Source organism: Colias eurytheme, chromosome 26, assembly GCF_061535395.1.
Source record: "Colias eurytheme isolate Ceu_HAF_F1 chromosome 26, ilColEury1 Martin Lab GWU primary, whole genome shotgun sequence".
Classification (NCBI taxonomy): domain Eukaryota; kingdom Metazoa; phylum Arthropoda; class Insecta; order Lepidoptera; family Pieridae; genus Colias; species Colias eurytheme.
Window position 1 is genome coordinate 8,441,029 of NC_143005.1, and position 14,915 is coordinate 8,455,943.

The following is a 14,915-nucleotide window of genomic DNA, read 5'->3' on the forward strand; positions in this document are numbered from 1 at the left end:
CGGACACTCTCCGCCTCCCGCCAAAATTAAACACTTACCTCACCCCGCACGATCATGCTATAAATGGGCCGCATTTTTCTGCAAGGACGATACGCAACGAAGATTGACAACATTAATCAAATTGACTCAAAGTAATTTTATTATTTTGGATTTGTGATTATCGTTTTTCGTAGAAAATGGTTAGATATTGTGCTGTTTACGGATGTACTTCATCAGAAAAACGCGAATTTTTTTTTACGCTAGTCACAAATGTGCCAACCATAAAGCGTTAACACACACATTTGCAGTCTCTACAGTGTGACTGTCAAAACGATAATTTTGTATGGAGTGTCCGGGGTGTGGCGTTAGTTTAAATACTTCTAAGTTAGTCTATGCATAGAACATACATACGTCCTTTGCCTTCAACTTCATTAATGAAACGTTGTATTTTTTTTTACGTGACTATCACACATTAACAAATTTTTATAACAGATTTAAAACTATATTTATTCATCCTATATTAATCTTTCATATTATATACTTGCTCTATCTAATTCTATATAATATTTATCTACGTTACTTCGTTACACAGTTGCTACTCAATCAGAAGTATAATAAAATTACATGAAAGTGTTGCCTCATCTTACCAATACCCCAAAGTGCGCTTTTGGGTTAAGGATAATTCACTTTATGATCTTTTAGATTAAATCAACACACGAGAGAGAGCGATGTTGTTAAGAATGTGGACTGCTGTTGAGCTAAAAATATTTTTCTTTATTATGACGTCATAGTTTATTCATCATCAGTAATTAATTCAGTAATTAATTATGTTAGTTGTTTGATCATTTTTGTATTAATTTAAGAGTCAGGCAGAATTATAAGAATTTTTAAGAATTTTTTGAATTTATAAGCTTCACACTAAACAGACTCCTCTAGACTCGATTTTGATCCACTTTAAACGGACAGATTTAATTCAAACTTTGTACACTTATCAATGACAATACAATAAAGTTCAAGTGTGATTTTTATTTTTTATGCCGCCTTATAATTAAACTCAGTTTGTATAGAAACTTAACCAATTGGAATAATAAAGCCTATAGTTAAGATATGTTTAAAATTTATTCGTAATTTTTTAAATAGTTTACTATCGACTCTTAAAAAATATAGAATTACAAGCGGTCCGCCCCGGCTTCGCCCGTGGTACCTACATGTTTAAACACTCCTATCTCTCAAGTTGGATCGAACTGCACATGATGTGCGAATTTTATTATAATCGGTTAAGTGGTTTAGGAGTCCATTGAGGACAAACATTGTGACACGAGATTTATATACAGGGTGTACCAAAAAGTAGTGATGAACGGAAGCTGAGAGGTAGAGGACCTAAAGGGCTATCCGAATCACCCCCATGTATGTTATGCGATTTTTCGTATTTTCGGAGTTATGACGTTTTTTTCAATTTTTCACCTATCGCCGAGTACGATGATATTTTCACTCATGCTGACGTCAATGATTGCGGAAGATGCTTGATTTTTTTTGTGTGCTAAGCTGAAAGATAGGCCAATTTAGTATGGTAACATTTACTATCGTTAGATCTTTGAATGGAATAAAAAAAGAATTAAATGGCAAGAAAGATAAAATTACCCAGTATGTTCACCACTTCAAGGGCCCGTAAAAAAATAAAATCACATAAAAAAAGTTTTCCGTTTGACTTTTAAAAACTTGCTCTATCTATCAGATAGCTACCCTGAAAATTTCATTTAATTATTCAGAAAGCTTCAATCGAAAAATTTAAATCAAAATGTGGTAAGTGCAAAAATTGAATTAACTTGATGATCATTAAAACCAATAAATAGGTGTTTAATTACCAGAAATTTTTAAATTAACCCCGCTGTTGCTCAATGCAAGTGCGACATCACCGTAAAAAGTTGTCTTTTAAATGTCTGAATGCCCTTTTATCATTTTTAATGGTTTCTTCTGCTACTATGAATTTCCGGGTTATTTCGTCCAAATTGTGGCAGTCTCTCGTCTTTGTAGTATCCCCAAGGAAAAAAATCAATAGGGTTTATGACTATGATATCCGGGGACCGTGCAGGCCAGGCTAAAGGGCAAAGATACCCTGAAAGATGGATTGGTCGTTGCAGCCTGCGCATGCGCCGGTGATGCCTGCCTTAAAGCCTGGCCTCCACGGTCCCTCGACCTAAACCCCATTGATTTGTTTCAATGGGAATACTAAAAAGACCTCGGCTACTTGAGAAAATGCCACAATTTGGACGAAATAACCCGGAAATTCATAGTAGCAGAAGAAACCATTAAAAATGATAAAAGGGCATTCAGACATTTAAAAGACAACTTTTTACGGTGATGTCGCACTTGCATTGAGCAACAGCGGGGTTATTTTAAAAAATTCTGGTAATTAAACACCTATTTATTGGTTTTAATGATCATCAAGTTAATTCAATTTTTGCACTTACCACATTTAGATTTAAATTTTTCGATTGAAGCCTTCTGAATAATTAAATGAAATTTTCAGGGTAGCTATCTGATAGATAGAGCAAGTTTTTAAAAGTCAAACGGAAAACTTTTTTTATGTGATTTTATTTTTTTACGGGCCCTTAAAGTGGTGAACATATTGGGTAATTTTATCTTTCTTGCCATTTAATTCTTTTTTTTATTCCATTCAAAGATCTAACGATAGTAAATGATACCATACTGAATTGGCCTATCTTTCAGCTAAGCACACAAAAAAAAATCAAGCATCTTCCGCAATCATTGACGTCAGCATGAGTGAAAATATCATCGTACTCGGCGATAGGTGAAAAATTGAAAAAAACGTCATAACTCCGAAAATACGAAAAATCGCATAACATACATGGGGGTGATTCGGATAGCCCTCTAGGTCCTCTACCTCTCAGCTTCCGTTCATCACTACTTTTTGGTACACCCTGTATATTAAGATGTGTCATTTGAAAAATACTCAAAAATGTATTCCGGATATACATTTAATACATTACAATTATTAATTGTATTGCCTTTTTTGTTTCCATGCAACAAGCTTTAACAATGAGAAGTATTTATTATACTCGTATTCGAACCAATATTTATATTTGTTTTTCAATTTACGTACAATTTCAATAGACCACTTTGTAACTATCGAGTAAACAACTTTGTATTCTATGATTTTTTATTTTCATAATAAATAGTTACGTAAATGGTAAAATATGAAAATTTTTTATTTTATAAATATAATATTGTTTTCTATGTAGTTCTTTGTTTTACGCGATTATAATGTTTAAAACTAAAAAATGAAGTGTTTGAACTTCGGAATAAATCGTTGGGATAAATATTGACTGATCGGTTGGCTTGGTTGGTAGTGGCCCTGCCTTTCAAGCCAGAGGTCGTGGGTTCGATTCCCACTCGGGGCAAATATTTGTGTGACGAACATAGATGTTTGCTCTGTGTCTGGGTGTTAATTATCTATATAAGTATTTATTTAAAAATTATATATATCTATGTTTATCAGCCATCTGGTTTCCGTAACACAAGCGAAAGCTTAGTATGGGATCAGATTGTGCCGTGTGTGAAAATTGTCCTGAAATATTTATGGTTACAATACAATAAATATTTCAGGACAATTTTCAGCCTCAAATAATAATATCTCAAAAATTTAGAATTAATTCGACTGAAATAATCAAGAAGCTTATATCTAATACACTGGAGATTGCACTATGACCATTAACTTGTAACAAGAAAATAATTATGACGTAGAATGACGCCTGTATGTTTTTTTATCCCTTTCACACCAACTTGCCAAGTTAGGTGTGAAAGGGATAAAAAACATACAGGCATCATTCAACGTCATATTTTCTTGTTACAAGTTAATGTTCATACTGAAATCTCCAGTGTATTAAATATAAGCTTCTTGGAAATAATATATTTCAAAAAATGTCCAGTCAATATAACTAGTATTATTTATTTATATCATAGTATTTTTTTCCAATTCATACAATACATATTTTTCACATTAACCATTCTCGTTACAACGAAATCCCTTGTACATTTACGTTCAAACATTTAACGTGTTGAGATAAAACAATAAAATAAATAAATAAATAAATAAATATTATAGGACATTATTACACAAATCGACCTAGTCCCACAGTAAGCTCAATTAAGGCTTGTGTTGTGGGTACTAGGCGACGATAAAATATAATATTATAAATACATATATAGATAATAACACCCAGACCCAAGAACAAATAATTGAGTTCATCACACAAATATTTGCCCTGACCGGGGATCGAATCCGGGACCGTCGGCTCAGTAGGCAGTTACTTTACCACTGCGCCAACCGCGTCGTCAATGTAACATTACAGTTGATTGCATTACAATTTTATCAGCCACTCTGAACGATTGATAACGTTAACAAAAGTAATTGTTTTTCGAGCCATAAATTGTTCATAAAATTAAGCTTTGTGGAAGATATCCTTTTCTATGTATTTTTATCTATATGAAATAAACTTTATTTCATAAATTTACGTTTACACTAGCTATCCAACTGGCTTCCCCTGTGTACTGAAATAAAAACACGCAGTTTCCGTATCATTGTCATTTCCGGGGTAAAAACTAGCATATGTCCGTTCTCAGGTGACAAACTATCTATGTATAAAATTTCATCAAAATCGGTTCTTTGGTTTTGACGTGAATAAAAGACAGAATAACTTTCACGTTCTTAATATTAATGTTAAGATTTGTATTCTAGGTCAATCATAGGTCTGTGAGTTTATTTTTTATACATATTATAATTCATGAATATTCTTTATTGCATATGTAGGTATTTTTAAATGCAATAAATAACACTTGAATTACAACTTAGTGGTTAGTATTTAAATTTTATTATAGGAAATGAAATATGCCTAATTATGCTGTCTTTATTTATTTATTTATTTAGTGTTTTTGTTGTTACAGAAAACATGAAGTCACATGCCGATGAAATTTAAAAAGGTAAGATTTAGTAAACTCTGTTTGGGTCACAGAGTTAATTTAGTAGTAAAGTTAGTAAAACCATTTCTAATGGGACACATTGTACTTAAAACAACAAAGAAATGAATTAATATAACTTTTAAAAAATAGCTAAAGGCTTCAAACTAAAAGAAGCGATATGATTGTTTACAACAAACGCATTCCTCGCTATAATTCTCGGACATTGGTAGATAAGCATTAAGCACCCTAAATGTCTATGATTGGTCGTCATTGTATATTTTTATTTAATTCTCCATAGATACTGCTTTCTGAATCAGTGGTAAATGTTATATATAGTATGGCGATTCAAAAATGCTTCTAGAAGATGTTTAATTGAATAAATAAATGTTTGAGTTTGAGTTTAATCGCCGTAACGGCGGCAAACATCGACGATCATTTGTTGGGTCAACACTGCCCATCGTGAAGAGGGTCCATTTGGTTAATTTTGTTTCATCGCCGTTATCTAAACGAGAATATAATTTACCGCCACTCAATGAGCGCTGATTCCACATCAATGAACCAATATAATTTGGGAACTATTTGATTTTGAAATTAATCCACGAAATTCACACATTACTGCATTTAAATTGCCACAATGATAAATTAAAGTTATTCGATTTAAATCGAATTGATGGGTATGTTTGAATGGCTTGTTGTTCTAGTTTATAAAGCGTTGTTTTTCAAGCTTTTGGTTATAATTGTTGAAAAGTGCTAACCTGAGATTTCCATCGTTAACACGGTAGGTTTTAATTAATATAAATTAGACATAGAGATTTAAAATTATCACCACTCTATTCGATGAAAAAGAGATTTTCGCTAGCATACAATTTCATTAAGAAATCGATGTTATAATAATAATTAATTAAGTATTGTATCGTTTTACATACTGTCAAAAATTAATCTACCATTAAAGAACAGCGAAATCACATCGGTTCAGTAAGTATTTAAAAGAAAGAACAACCAACATAATTATTTTGTAACATAGGTTTAAATTTAGCTTTTGCTACATCGACATCATTTCTATACATTAAAACTAGCACCCATTTCCATATCACACTTCAATATATTTCAACAAATAGCAGGAAATCACAGAAACCCGTAAAAACCACATTTGAAATTCTATTAGCTTACCCTCGTCATCTGGTTACAATTGAAAATATTACAATCTGAGTATGCATCATGCTTTTACATTAATTTTACCATTTTCAACTGACTTCAAAAAAGGAGGTTCTCAATATAATGTATTTTTTTTATTTCAAACTCAAACTCAAACATTTATTTATTCAAATAAACTTCTTCGAGAAGCACTTTTGAAACGTCAATACATATTTTTAACCACTTAAACAATAATTAGCTATTGCATAATATATATTTGTGATGTTTTTTTTATATCCATACTAATATAGCAGCATGCAAGTGCTGCTGTGTTTCGTTCGGTGAGTGGGAGGTCCGGAGGCCCATCCTATTCCCCACCCATCCCTATCCCTTCCTTACTCCCATCGCTAATCCTTTCCTTATCTCTCTTATAACTGACATAATGGCAGCGGAATTAAATAGTATTGTACCCCAGGAGGGTACCAACCTTCGTATTGTTGGAGAATCCCTCCCTGAGCGTTCGCGCTCAGGCTGCCCTGCGTACTCTGGGGAGGGCAAAATCCCGCTCAAGAACACCAACAAACGCAAACGGGCTCGTAATTCTACGAATACGCCTTTACTATCAGTAGACTTTTGTAATGTGAGGGGCCTACATTCTAATCTTAATCCCGTCCATCACCACCTGGAGACGGCAAAGCCTGCCTTGTTGTTCCTAACGGAGACACAAATTTGTCCTCCCTCCGACACATCATATCTTTGCTACCCAGGTTATAAACTGGAGCACACTTTCATCCCTCGAGCTGGTGTGTGTGTGTTTGTGAGGGAAGATATTTGTTATCGTCGCCTTAGCGGTTTTGAAGGCACTAACCTGTCTGTAATCTGGCTCCGAGTGGATTGCGGTGACCATCCTCGCATCTACGCGTGCTTATATCGATCGCACAGTGGTGATGCTGAAACTGACCGCCTTATCGAGCACCTCCAAACAACGGCTGATGCAGTACTTGAGCAAATCCCTTCATCAGAAATCATTGTTTTGGGCGACTTTAATGCCCACCATATCCAATGGTTAAGCTCACGCATAACTGATCACGCGGGGAGAGCGGTTCACGATTTTGCGATGGCTTATGGTCTTACGCAACTAGTCACCTCAATTACGAGGTTGCCTGACATAGCTGACCATACACCCTCCATACTAGACCTTCTGCTGACCTCTCACCCGACTAATTATCAGGTTAACGTCGATGCCCCTCTTGGGACTTCAGACCACTGCCTGATTCGGAGCATAGTGCCAATCTTGCGTCTATCTCGTCCCCGGTCACTTGGGAGCCGTCGCGTTTGGCACTATAGGTCAGCGGATTGGGATGGGATGCGTGAATTTTTCGCATCGTACCCCTGGAAGCAAGTTTGTTTTGCACCTGATCCTAGCGACTACGCTGACTCAGTTGCTGATGTGGTGTTGCAGGGAATGGAACTGTTCGTACCAAACTCTGTAATCCCCATCGGCGGCAAGTCCCAGCCCTGGTATGGTCGCTCTTGCAAAATGGCATCCCGCCAGAAGCAAGAGAGTTTCCATGCCTGGGCAAATGCTATGTCTAAAAAGGATCCAAATGCTGGAGCTCTTAAAAAACAGTATAATTCTGCTTCCAGGGTCTATAAGAGGGAAATAGCCAAATCAAAGTCCGAGTTTATTGGCAGCATTGGTGAGAAACTTATACGCTACCCTTCTGGGAGCCGTGCTTTCTGGTCACTCGCCAAAGCTGTCCAAGGCAACTTCTGCAAGCCATCATTACCACCTTTGCGCCGGGGAGATGATACTTTAGCCCACTCCTCCAAAGAGAAAGCCGATCTTCTGGGTGCTCTCTTTGCATCTAATTCAACCATGGATGACGGAGAGAAAGTACCGCCTGCTATCTCGCGGTGCACGAGTTCTATGCCTAATGTGCATTTCAGACAGAATGCTGTGCGAAAGGCTCTTCTCTGTCTCGAAACACACAAAGCGAGTGGGCCTGATGGTATCCCCGCCGTTGTTCTCAAAACATGTGCTCCGGAACTGGCACCGGTTTTCACAGAGCTGTTTCGGTACTCCTATAACATTGGCGTAGTCCCTGCTTCGTGGAAGATTGCCTCAGTACACCCGATCCCTAAAAAAGGCGATTGTTCTGATCCATGCAACTACAGACCTATCGCGATTACCCCTTTACTCTCGAAAGTGATGGAAAGCATCATTAACGGCCAACTTCTGGGTTATTTGGAAGAAAACCAGTTGATTAGTGACCGACAGTATGGCTTTCGCCATGGACGGTCAGCTGGTGATCTCCTAGTTTACTTAACCCATCGTTGGGCTACGGCAATCGAGAGTAAAGGGGAGGCCTTAGCGGTTAGTCTGGACGTTGCAAAAGCCTTCGATCGGGTGTGGCATCGGGCTCTTCTATCGAAACTTCCAGCCTATGGACTCACAGAGAAATTATGTAAGTGGATTGCCAGCTTTCTTACATCTCGTAGTATCCGGGTCTTGGTTGACGGTTCGAGCTCTGTACTACTGTCAACGCTGGCGTCCCTCAAGGCTGCGTCCTTTCACCCACACTGTTCTTACTGCATATCAATGACATGTTACAAATCAGTAACATTCATTGCTATGCAGATGACAGTACTGGAGATGCTATATATTCCGGCCGCCCAAATATTTCTCGAGAACACGTCAATGCAAACCGAAACATACTTGTGTCCAATATTGAGGCTCTCCTTGGTGAAGTCTCTGAGTGGGGTCGACAAAATCTTGTCCAATTTAACCCTAGCAAGACGCAAGTATGTTCATTCACAGCCAAGAAAACCCCATTTCTCACAGCTCCCTTATTTGAGAACACTCCCCTAACAATAAAGCCTAGTATCGGAATTCTTGGTGTCGATATATCTGATGACGTTCAGTTCCGCTATCATTTGGAAGGCAAAGCTACTATAGCTTCTAAAAAAATGGGCGTCCTTAATAGAGCGAAGCAGTATTTCAGGCCAGGCCATCTCTTGTTACTTTATAAAGCGCAAATACGGCCTCATATGGAATACTGCTCCCATCTCTGGGCCGGCGCCCCACAATATCAACTCCTTCCACTCGATAGCGTGCAACGAAGAGCCGTCAGAGTTATCGGCAACCGGGCACTTACTGATCGGCTGGATTCACTTGCTTTACGACGAGACGTCGCATCTTTATGCGTATTCTATCGTCTGTACAATGGAGAGTGTTCTGACGAGTTGTTTGAACTGATACCTGCCGCAGAATTCCACCATCGTTCTGCCCGACACAAGGCAAAGTTTCATGCTCACCACTTAGATCTTTGGCGTACGAGTACAGTGCGTTTTTCTCGTAACTTTTTACCACGCACTACCAAATTATGGAATAGCCTCCCCGCAGCGACATTTCCTAATGTCTACAACTTGAGTGTCTTCAAGAAGAGAGTGCACCTCCATCTCAAAAAGTCGGCAACGCAACTACAGAAACCCCTGTAGATGAATATGGGCGGTGGACTCGCTTACGATCAGGCGCTCCACAAGCCCGTTTGCCCACTCTAATACACCACTAGTTTTTAATCAGTACAAAAACTTTAAGGACATATTAGCGAATACATTATTATCATATGTATGATGTAAGAATTACATAATATCGATAAATAGCAAAGATATAACCATTTGTTTATTTAAGAAAATCTCACTAAAATCATAGACACATTGCAGAGTTCATTGACTTATTCGTTGATAGTATTACCTAACCTTGGACAATAAAATGAAACAAGACATGTAGGTAGTTACTAACTTTATTTAGTTTAATTCCTAAATTCAAATCTCCCCTTCATAGGTACTTCATCCAGGCTTAGGACCGGCATAATTACTTTTTACAATAAATTAAATTGTTATTAAAAATTAAATTAAAAATTAAATTGTACAAAAAAAAATTTGTTTTGTAATTACAAAAGAAACAATATCAAAATAAAATAAGCTATTCTGTATTGAAAGAAAAAACGATTTTGGCGTATTAAGAAGTTAGAATCAGCTGTTTTTACAATACCTAATTTGTAATGAAAGAAAAAACGATTTTGGCGTATTTAAGAAGTTAGAATCAGCTGTTTTTACAATACCTAATTTGTAATGAAAGAAAAAACGATTTTGGCGTATTTAAGAAGTTAGAATCAGCTGTTTTTACAATACCTAATTTGTAATGAAAGAAAAAACGATTTTGGCGTATTTGAGAAGTTAGAATCAGCTGTTTTTACAATACCTAATTTGTAATGAAAGAAAAAACGATTTTGGCGTATTTAAGAAGTTAGAATCAGCTGGTATTTACAATAATCTTAACTAACCTTACAAGTATTTCAATTGTCCTTCAAAATTTCCACCACCATTGTCAATACACAGACGTGAACGTTTTATTAAATTGTTTTTTAACGAGAGAAGTACCTACGTTTTTTTGTCTTTTCACTTCATCCAATATGCGCTGTTTTAATTGTTCGACACTAACCGGCTCACTTTTGTTCACTTAATTTCACTCCACAAAAAGAGGTCCAAGGGTGTGAGATCAGGTGAGCGAGGAGCCCAAGCTGCAGGCCCGCCTCGACCGATCCACTGACTTCCAAACTCCGCTGTGAGAAATTCATGAACCGCAGCGTTATTCGACATTCGTACTACGTCGAGGATCCTCTTCAAAATACGCTAGTACATTACACGAAAACATTTTGTGACAACGCCTGCTGGTAAGCATTTACCACGGTTCGTACATTTGGCGATCGAGCGTTCGGGACTCGGGTACTTCTTATCTGTACATACGTACTGCTGCACTCGCATTTTCTCCACTCAAAAAGAACGCACGAAGCATAAGTACATAATCCCGTGATGTGAATTGATATGACATCGTACCGGGAAGAACGTAAACAAACGCGACGAAAAAAAACAAGTTTTCACTTCCGCTAACAATTTGGCACTGTTTGTCGCGTTGGGGCGGGGGGCCGTTGGGGTGCGACGCGGGCGCAGGCCGCAGAGGGAAAGGGGGTGGCGGGGTGAGGAATGGGCGAATGGCGAGCTTGGACGCGAGTTTGCCGGAATTTATCAATGGATCTGTGCGGCGGACCTACTCGAAATCGTACGCTAGAAAATTACAACACAATACCTAGTGTGGGTCATTGATTAAATTATAGGTTTAACAATTTTTACATATTTATGTGGACAATTTTGGGACATTTCTGTTTGTTAGTGTTTTTAATTATTTCTTACACAAGTATGATTGGTTAAGGATACTTAACACCCTGTAAAATTTTTTGTACTGATTAAAAACTAGTGGTGTATAAAAAAAAAAAAAAAAAAAAAATATTATAAATGCGAAAGTAACTCTGTCTGTCTGTCTGTTACTCAATCACGCCTTAACTACTGAACCAATTTGCATGAAATTTGGTATGGAGATATTTTGATACCCGAGAAAGGACATAGGATAGGTTTTATCCCGGAAATCCTACGGGAACGGGTTATTCTTTGAAAACGCGGGCGAAGCTGCGGGCGGAAAGCTACTAGCTAGTTGATAATATAAAAAAACAAGAGACTAGAATTAATTGAGTTAATAAGTCTTTTTTTAATTCTTTTATATAACATATTAAGATACTGAATCTATTATATAAAAACAAACAATGATTTCCATAAAAAGAGAATTACCCGTAGCAACATCTAGATATACATATTATTATGAATGATAACAACAGGCATAGATACGAATATATGTTATATTTATAGTTAATTCTTATACAAGTATACCAGTATTATACACCCATACTAGTTTGGGAGGTAAATATTATACCATTGTAATGTAACACGGATTGAAAGGAAATAATCTATTTCGATATGGGAATAAAAGGATTCGTGTAACGGAATATCTTTTGAAGAGCGATTCAAACTCAAACTCAAACATTTATTCATTCAATTAGACTTCTTATAGAAGCACTTTTGAAACGTCATTACATATTTTAAAATTTACCACCGATTCGGAAAGCAGTATCTACGGAGAAGAACCGGCAAGAAACTCCATAGTTGCTCTTTTAAATCATGTCAGTTTTACAATTTTACAAAATACATATGTAACATCATAATATATTATAATAACATGCCAAAGAACTGTCCTGTGGTTTTTTCGCGACAACCCTCCATGGGTTTTTATCGTCCATATATTCCTGAATACTGTAGTACGCTCTCTGAACTAGTACATTTTTTATATAAGTTTTAAATTTAGAACTACTAAACTCTTTAATATTATGAGGAATTCTATTGTAAAAGCGTATACCTTGACCCATAAATGAATTTTTAACTTTAGCTAATCGGAAAAATGGCATTTCAATTCTATTTCTATTTGTTGAGATTGTTTGAGATTGTTTGTATATAACGATATATCTATTTATTTTATGGAGTTTTTAGCTTTGCTGTACATACTGTGATGTCTCCTTGAAAGCTTGAGAACTACAAAAATGGATGGCTTTTGTTCGTTTAAATAAAAGTCACATAATACAATGAAATCTAGAGTCACTTAATTTTTGTTTATTTCTATATCAGAGCACCAACAAGTAGCCCGCTTAACACATCTTTTTCATGTACAATGTCAACCTTTTTACGTACCTAATTATAATAATGATAATACGAAATTCGAAAGATACCTATGCATAGAAACATATCCTGAAGTTATGAAACTAGCAATATATCTTATATCCTTGCGATTCAACAACGCTTATTTCTTCTTCTTAGTTAAGAAAATAAACGCAAAAGATTAGATACAATTACAAATGCAGTATTTCCTCGCTAAATAAATGTGGGTAGAAAATAAAATATCTCAGTTTTGCCATATCGCAAACAGAAAAACATTTATTTCCCCAACCGGAAGGTGATGGGCCGGAAACTGTTATCGGACGGTCACGTGGCGGAAATATTATAGTGATGGTAATAAAATGTGCACTTGGGTTTAGGGTTCCGTAGGATAATGTTTTTGTAGCATTTTTTGGGTTTAAAACCTTAGCTATGACCTGACTTAATGCCCTGTGGCCTTTTTCCTTGCGGAGTCCGTTCCAGGGCTTGCCTAGGTATATGTGAGGTATTCCTACTGAGGCTGTGGCCGACTCTATGAATGAATGAATGAATGAAAAATGCTTTATTGTACACCAGATATGATACATTTTATAAACTTAACAATAAATTAATCAATGTACAGTAGGCGGCCTTATCACTGGCAGCGATCTCTACTAGGCAACCCAAAAAAGTCGAGGAAAATAGTTAAATTAATCATGGTGGTGCATAATAAATAAAAGTGCATGAATCATATATTCTAGGTCATAGTGTATAATGATATATATAGGTAGTAGTGTGAATCTATATTATCTAGGTCATAGTGTGATGATGTAGTGGGTCCTTCAAGTAAAAGCTTGTGGTAGCTGCTTAAAAATGTAAATTAGGATTGTCAATTTTAATTTAGTAATGTATATTTAGAAATTACAATTTTTTCAATCAAAAATCCTAAATATTTAAAATACTAGTCAAGTACTAAATAGAAGTCATTAAAATAAAACCAAAAACATTTTCTATCTTTAAACACTTTTTTACAATAATTATTTTCGAAAAACCTCGATTCGTTGGAAAATTGCTAAAAGAAAGTGTAGTAAAAAGCTAATCGTATTTGAAAAGGCGTGAAAATGTTCTAGACTATAAATTTAAAAGGAAACACTATAAAGTCGGAACGGAGGAACATTTTTAAACAATTCGCCTAACTCAAAGCAAGCTATCTGCATTCCGGCTAAAAGCTAAGTTTAAGACAATCTACTTAACAAGGAGATAGGCCACAAGGGAACTTGGAGGCAAAGTGGTAACTTCAAGTTGTAACTTAACAGCTTTAATATATTTATATAATCATCACCATCAAACTCAAACATTTATTTATTCAATTATACTTCTTTTAGAAGCATTTTCGAAACGTCATTACATATTTTTAACAATTACCTCCGATTCGGAAAGCAGTATCTATGGAGAAGAACCAGCAAGAAACTCCATAGTTACTCTTTTAAAATTTTGTCAAAAAAATTCATCATCATCTATGTATAAATAGAATTAAAAATATCCATAAGACATGTTTATCATTATTATTATTTATCGATGTATAAACATAGTAAATTATATTATCATTTGTAGTACTTAAGTATCAAATTAAAAAATACCTACATAATAAAACATAATATTTTGAAAATATAATGAATGAAGAATTTTATAATTAACACCTTAGAATAATACTTATCATACAAATAGAAATAATTATACACATAACATGAGTAATTAATTAAAAAATCTAAAAATATGTGTCCTTTATATTCTATTCAATACAAAATTCTTACCTCTATACTAATTATGAAGAAACCTCAACATAAAAGATTCAGGATAAAATGCACAGAAATATAAATGTCATTTAATTATTCAAATTAACAATTTGTAGGTCATTAAAACATAACTGGAGCATCCAACGTGCTCTAAATTAATCAGAAAATGTATATTTAAAATGAAACAAAATGCGTGATAATTTTTAATTAACGGTAACTGGTTTGACGCTCACTTATTATTATTAACTAGCTGCTCCGCGCGGTTTCACCCCCGTGGCTCCACTCCTGTTGCCCGTAGCGTGATGAAATATAGCCTATAACATTCCTCGATAAATGGGCTATCTAACACCGAAAGAATTTTTCAAATCGGACCAGTAGTTCCCGAGATTAGTGCGTTCAAACAAACAAACAAACAAACTCTTCCGCTTTATAATATTAGTATAG

At 35.6% G+C, this 14,915-nt stretch overlaps 1 protein-coding gene across 1 annotated transcript in view; it reads left to right on the forward strand.

Moving 5' to 3' along the window:
* Positions 1-14,915, forward strand: part of LOC149897315 (uncharacterized) — a 102,296-nt gene that overhangs the window by 58,682 nt on the left and 28,699 nt on the right. The window contains exon 2 of the mRNA XM_090116918.1: positions 4,945-4,980. The gene's annotated coding sequence lies outside the window, so the exon portion shown is untranslated. The remainder of the gene's footprint in view (positions 1-4,944; positions 4,981-14,915) is intronic.